At 45.5% G+C, this 7,181-nt stretch overlaps 1 long non-coding RNA gene across 1 annotated transcript; it reads right to left on the bottom strand.

Annotated features, from left to right (window-relative positions):
- Positions 1-308: 308 nt before the first annotated feature.
- On the bottom strand, positions 309-3,360 carry LOC136014413 (uncharacterized). The gene is made up of 3 exons (XR_010612685.1): positions 3,275-3,360; positions 1,081-1,200; positions 309-923 (listed from the first exon to the last, which is right to left on the bottom strand). It is a non-coding gene; the product is annotated as an uncharacterized LOC136014413 (long non-coding RNA).
- Positions 3,361-7,181: the final 3,821 nt, after the last annotated feature.

Raw genomic sequence — 7,181 nt, 5'->3', positions numbered from 1 at the left:
CTCCCTCCCTTTTACTTCTGCCACGTAATTTGCAAGTGTGAGAAGCTACAGGCAATGTCAGAGATTTACAATACAGCAAGTGAGAAAATACATAATGAAATTAAACAAGGTTCCTATTCCAACACAGAGCACCTTCAATAATTTTAATTAATGGCCAGGAGACACATTACAAGGCACAAGACAAGCAAAGAGGCATAAATGAATAAATAAAAACATCAAGAATCCTGAATCATAGAACAATTTTTTTCTTGTTTTATATGCTGTTTTTCATTCATATTACAAAAAGCACCTCACTCAGAGGTGTAGGTAATATACAGATCTTGTTAATGCTTTAAAAGGAAAAATAAGATGAACACTATAAAATGTCATAGATGTCATTTAATTTCAATAATGCATAATCAATCAGAATGTCAGGAAGGGCCAGGAGTATATTTGCTGAACATAAGTCAAGACAGGTATACCAGATGTTACAAAAGTACATGGTCACTGAGGCTTTGCTCTAGAGAACAAACAGATATGTATTTGTTTGAAAGGACTGCATGAGGGCTTGTGTCAGAAGCATTTGGGATGCATTTCTGAATACTGGGGTGGAAACGCTGTTAGTTTCATATGGGAAGAAAAAAGTACAATTTGAGAATGAAAATTTGTGGTAAAAATCAGGATGAACTGTGATAACAGGAAAACCGACATGAAGAAATACCTTCTCCAAGGCTGCAATTGCCCCTCTTCTCTGCTCCAGGGCACCTAAACAGGCAATGGCCAGGCAGAAGAATCACTGAAGGCAGCTTTGCTCCTGGCTGGTTTCAATCCATGCCGAGTAGCTTTTCTCTAATGAGGAGAGTAACATCATTCAGTATACTTGGGGTTGGAAAAATCTGCTGTTCCCACTCTTGAAACATTAAGTATCTTTTGTGTTTATCCACCTAGAGAAAAGACACAGAGCAGTTCAAGATTTACTTTAATGGGCTACAAATGGATTCTCAAAGCACTAATAAAGGATCATTTACTGGAGTCTGATGCTAACCAGGATATTAGCGGGCATCCTAGTTGAGAGTAGGGAGGTTAAAGGATATTCCTCACCATCTGTAGATGTTATCTTCCATAAAATCTTGACAGAAGTTTCCTTCCATTCTCTAGCACCACGATGGATTAATGTAGCTCCACTGCATTAAAATTACCACCGCCTTATTTGGATAAATGCTGTCCACACCATAAGAAATAATAAAAATTGAGAAACCAAATATAATTTAAAAAGCCATTCCACAATGAATTGTCCAATCCATTACTAATTTCTCACTAAAATAGCCCAGTTTTGCAAATCATCTCAGCACCAATGAATCAGAATATTCTGAAGGAATGAAAAGAATGATGACAAGAAAAAAGAACTTACAGCAAGTATTTACATGTAAACCAGCTAATAAAGTAAGTTCATCTTTAATTAGGCTTAAAAAAAAGCTTCCTTGATATTTTTGATGAACAATTTGCGTCCATGTTTGTTGGTGTAATGTAAAAGTAAAGAGTCATGCAAGTCCTATTAAATTTCAGAAAATGCTTCACAGGTGCTCATAAAAATAATCTGTTTAGTTTATACAAAAATCGCTGTCTCATCCACCCTACCCAAACTCAGAAAACTGCCATGTCACCTGATTACACTATACCAGTATTGTCCAAGGGAGGAAATGCTGGGAATTAACAGACTTCTTGATCTAGCAAGGAAAAGTGTGACAGGCAACACAGACAGGGAAGCTAGGCTGCTCCAAACTGTGGAAAAGGCGTGCATTTTAAAACTGACATTAGTCATTGGAACAAGCTGCTTATAAAAGCAGCAAATTCTTCCGTTCTTTTGTCCTTCAAAAGCACAATAACCGGCTTTCTGAAAATAAGCACAGTCAAACTCAAGTGATGAAGCCTGATAAAGGGAATGACTCTGTGATTATTAATGGCTTTTGATGTGCAGGAGGTTAGGTTACACGCTCTAGTGATATCATCTATCCTTAAATACTCTGACTAAATACTGTATTGTACTTGATTCCAATGTGATGATCAGAATTCAGCAAATCCTTCTTTTTCTTCTCCATTTTATGTTTTTCTTCTCCGTTTTATGTTTTTCTTCAGAAAACAGGGAGAAAATTGCCATGTGCCTATTACTGCTTTGCTATTTTCTACCCTCCTAAACCTTGATAAGAAACAAAATTCACTTTATGACCCCCTGACAATAATATAGCATTAATAAAAATGAGAGCTGAGGCCATTATATTTAATATAGCAAAGTCCACAGAAATGACAGACACTCATTGTACATGCTGTAGCTTTAGGCATGGGGGATAAATGACAAGATTTTAGGGACTCCTCAGGAGCTTCAGATCTCATTTCAGTTCTACCAACAAATGAACACTAGGGATGTTTAAGTAACTGTTTGCTTTAAAAGCTTATTTATTTGATTGAAACAATAGGGGAATTTAAATTCTGCAGATCTGTGTCATGCATGTCCTACACCAGCCTACTGCCTGCTACATCTTCTTCAGTGGTATTACCATACCTGCTGGCAAAGCAATCTCCCACTGCATCTCCCATTCCTGAATGATTTCTACCACTGAGTTAAGTTTAATGGGAGAGCAGATACTGCGACAAACTTGAGAAGTGTTGAGGTGATGCAAAGAAACAGCGCCAGTGATATTTCTCCCGGGCAGTCATTCTGAGGTGTGGAGCTGTGTGTCCCTTTTAGACAGGGGCTTTCTAAATATCCCCGTGTCTGGTGCCATGCTTTCAGAGAAAGTCCTGATCTTACCCTGGCAGCACTGCTATTGTCCAGATAAGAACATTCATGCATCCTTCCCAGCACCAGCTTGTTGCAGACCCAGGGGAAGACAAGGCAGCCTTGGCTGCCCAGTTGGTTCAGGGTGCCGGCAGGGAGCAGGACACACGGGGCATCAGTGGACTGTCCCCTGGGGTACCAGGAAAGTGCTGGGAGGAGATGGGTTACACCCACACCTGAAAACTCCAAAGGCTGGAGCTTTGACTTAGCATCAAAAGGTTCGCCTGCAGTGTCGCGAAAGACGAGTCTGCACCACGGTAGGAGTCTGCGAACCACTAAGAGATGCATCCCTGATTCACCATTTGGGGTTGCTGTCAACAAATCCTACCCCAGGAGAAAGAGTCCTCTTTCGTTGTAAGAAGCCAGGATTTATGTTCAAACACGGAGAGAGAGTATCATCTCCACACACCACCCCTCTACCCTTCTGCGTACAGACAAGCAGCGCGGCAGAATACTCACGGAGGCTTTGCGGTTGCTGAGCATTAAACCGAACAGTTTAAGGCGTTCTGCCTCTAATAACAGCGCTGTAATTTGCTGGTGGGTTGGAAAAAACGCTGAGACTGGGAAACAGGCGGTTTCTCCTTCCCTCCGCCCCCCCGCGTCCCCTGCAGTCCCGTCCCTCCTTCCGCTCCTTCGCCCCGGACAGCAAAGGGGAGACGAGCCGGCCACGGGCACGGGCAAGGCCGCGGCGCGCACCTGCGGCAGCACTGCAGCGCCCCCCTGCGGCAGCACCGCAGCGCCGCCGGGCAGAGCCGAGGAAAGTGCAGTTCGTTTCTGTACTCGGAAACGGGTGTTAAAACCAAATAAGGCGGCAGAGACACCAGCCTCCCGGTACCTGGAGGGGCCGATAAGAAAGCTGGAGATGGACCTTTTACAAGGATATATAGGGACAGGACAAGGCGGAATGGCTTTAAACTGACAGAGGGGACATTTAGGTTAGGTATTAGGAAGTTCTCTGTGAGGCTGGTGAGGCACTTGCACAGGTCGGCCAGAGAAGCTGTGACTGCCCCATGCCTGGCAGTGCTCAAGGCCAGGTTGGATGGGGCTTTGAGCAACCTGGTCTAGTGGAAGGTGTCCCTGCCCATGAAGGGGGTTGGAACTGGATGAGCTTTAAGGTCCCTTCGAACCCAAACCAGTTTGTGGAAAAAAACCCAAAACACACACACAAACCACCCCCCACCCCCCCCCCCCACCCCCCCCAAAAAAAATATTCCACAAACAAAAAAAACAAACAAAAAAACAAACCCACAAAAACCAAAAGCACAACAATCCCCAAAAAGCCCAAATCCAACAGTGAAAACTGGGAGCACAGGTGAGTCCTTCAAAAGTGACCTAGGTCCCGAGCTGCTTTGGCTTTTGGGTGCTGAGGCTGCCTGGAATCCACTGGCAAATGCTGCTTCTACTGCGAGAATTTGGGGCAAGGAGAATTTCCCAAAAACTGACAAACCCCATGAAGGGATGTACAAAAGGGTCAGGCCTTTGTAAAGAGAATACCACAACCTAGTTCCCACCCGGAAGACGCTATCCCATTCCACTTAGTTATCCATTAACCTCTATTGATGGGTCTTGTTCAACATGTTTGTCGGTGACATGGACAGTGGGATTGAGTCCCCCCCCCCCCCCCGACAAGTTTACCAATGACACCAAGCTGTATGGTTGTTGATATGCTGGAGGGAAGGGATGCCATCCAGAGGGACCTTGTGAGGTGGGCTGATGCCAACCTTATGAAGTTCAACCATGACAAGTGCAAGGTCCTACACCTGGGTCGGAGCAATCCCAGGCACAGCTACAGGATGGGTAGAGAAGAAATTCAGAGCGGCCCTGCAGAGAAGGACTTGGGGGTGCTGGTCGATGAGAAAATGAACATGGGCTGGCTTCAGTGCGTGCTCGCAGCCCAGCACGCCAACCGTATTCTGGGCTGCATCTAAAGCAGTGTGACCAGCAGGTCGAAGGAGGTGATCCTGCCCCTCTGCTCTCGTGAGACCTTACCTGGAGTATTGTGTGCAGTTCTGGTGTCCTCAGCATAAAAAGGACATGGAACTGCTGGAACAAGTCCAGAGGAGGGCCACGAGGATGATCAGGGGACTGGAGCACCTCCCGTATAAAGATAGGCTGAGAAAGTTGGGGCTGTTCAGCCTGGAGAAGAGAAAGCTGCGTGGAGACCTCATAGCAGCCTTCCAGTATCTGAAGGGGGGCTATAGGGATGCTGGGGAGGGACTCTTCCTTAAGGACTGTAGTGATAGGACAAGGGGTAACAAGCTCAAACTTACACAGGGGAAGTTTAGATTGGATATAAGGAGGAAATTCTTTCCTGTTAGGGTGGTGAGGCACTGGAATAGGTTGCCCAGGGAGGTTGTGAGTGCTCCATCCCTGGCAGTGTTCAAGGCCAGGCTGGATGAAGCCTTGGGTGACATGGTTTAGTGTGAGGTGTCCCTGCCCATGGCAGGGGGGTTGGAACTAGATGATATTAAGGTCCTTTCCAACCCTAACTATTCTATGATTCTATGATTGCTGTGGTGTATCATAATGCCACTTTGAAAATTATGTCTTAACCTTTAGCAAGTGAGACATAGCAAGAAAAGTCTTTCGTAGCCAAAATACTTGTTGGACACAGCACCCAAATCCTTTCTGAGCACTGAATTTCTGAGCACTGACACTCAGAAGAGTTCAGTCATAAATATTTACTTTTATAGGGTAGCCACACCACCTCTAATAAGAACCTCTTGATAGTTTTTATTATGAAGCTTTTATTACACAGCTCAGTCCTGCCCTGTGCTTCACCTTACTTGTAATATTTGCAAATCACGCATTTAACCCATTAGTGGATAACACTAGTAGCGCAACTATTAATTTTTTTTTTAATGTTTCTTATAGTCTGCTTTTAGATTATACAAAGTTGTTAAAATTGACCACTCAGGAGCTACAGGAAGGAACTGCAGAGCTCTTGTACAGGAATTTAACTGGCCTCTCTCAGGTAACACTGAATTACACTTACGAACAACATACGGCTGCTTGTCCCCACGGCCATGCAGGGCCTCACAGACCCTTTGCTGTTTGATGGATATTATGCCTCACAACTGACCGCCAGGCGAAGCAGCATCCCTCACACCTTCCTCAAACCAGATGTAGACTTAGACATGAGAGTATAGAGGAGGACTCCACAGGCGCATTCCCCAACTTGTCCCTGTGCTCCCACCTCCTGCCCCAGGTGGGCAATGTTAAGAGGGCTTTGGCCCTACAGCTTCTGGAAGGGGCATGGGAGCTGGTCCCTGGCTGCTTAGGGAGATCCTGTAAAGCCAAATGCAACCACAGGGTGGAGGAAGAACTGTGTTATCAAAATTGCACCCAGAAAGCCAGTCTGGTCATACCTTCCCTGGGGACCACAGCTCCTGTCATCCCTCAGGAACGCTGCTTCCGGGAGCTGGATGCTAATCCCCCTTGGCTTCATTAGAGGAGCCTTTGGAAGAGCTGTGAGATATACCCATGGATGAGTTTGGTCTATTAATGTTAAACTCTTGGTTTTCTGCATACCTTCTGAAAGAATTTAACTTGCTTTATCTGGGGCCGCTGCAGTAGTATTTGTGAGTAATCTCCTATTTTGGTTAAAGAAAGCAAACAAAACATGGAAAAAAAAATGTTAATTCGAGCTGCTTCCTTCCTTCCCAGCAGAGTCTGAATTCCAAAGCTTCAGCTTTGAGTCAGCCTCCATCCATACGGTGCCTTGGAATGTATGAATGGGTGGTATGGCAAGATAAAGACTCCTGACATTAGGAAGCCAGCTGATCAGCAGACTGTGCTGGCTGGCCCTTTCGGCACACTGGCCCTCTTCCACCATGGACACGAATGTGAAGTGCTATGAAGGCGTCTGTGTGTGCTGTGGCTCTGCCTGCATCTTCATGTAGTTAAATCCCTGCTTAGGGGGTTAAGGTCTCCTGGGGTCCTGATGGACACAAAGCTGAAGCCCTGCAGGATGGAGCCATCGTAGATATCTGTTTCCATTGCTCCCTTCTCCACAGAGATACACATTTGGTACTAGCTATGCCCTGGATCCTGGACCCTTTGCCCTCTATTCACAAGAGAGACACCTACCCTCTGCACTGCTCCAGACCAGGGAGGGGCAAAAACGAGATAGCAAGGGCCTCAGAAATTCCAGATGAAACAAAAAGAAGCACACTGAACAAGCAAAAATATTCAATTAACTGGACAAAGTAGTCATTTAAGAGCATACAAGTGAGCTAGCTAAGGAGCTATTGATCTTGTCACCACACTGTTGCCTTGACAAAGCCTCCCAAGTTACGCTCTTCTCCAGCACATCAGCTGTCTGTGCAGAGCTCAGACTTATCCTTTCGCAGGTCCTGTCCCAGCC

This window comes from Lathamus discolor, chromosome 5 (genome assembly GCF_037157495.1).
Source record: "Lathamus discolor isolate bLatDis1 chromosome 5, bLatDis1.hap1, whole genome shotgun sequence".
NCBI classification, from domain to species: domain Eukaryota; kingdom Metazoa; phylum Chordata; class Aves; order Psittaciformes; family Psittacidae; genus Lathamus; species Lathamus discolor.
The sequence above is the reverse complement of the archived record's forward strand: the minus strand, read 5'-3'. Positions and strand labels throughout refer to the sequence as shown.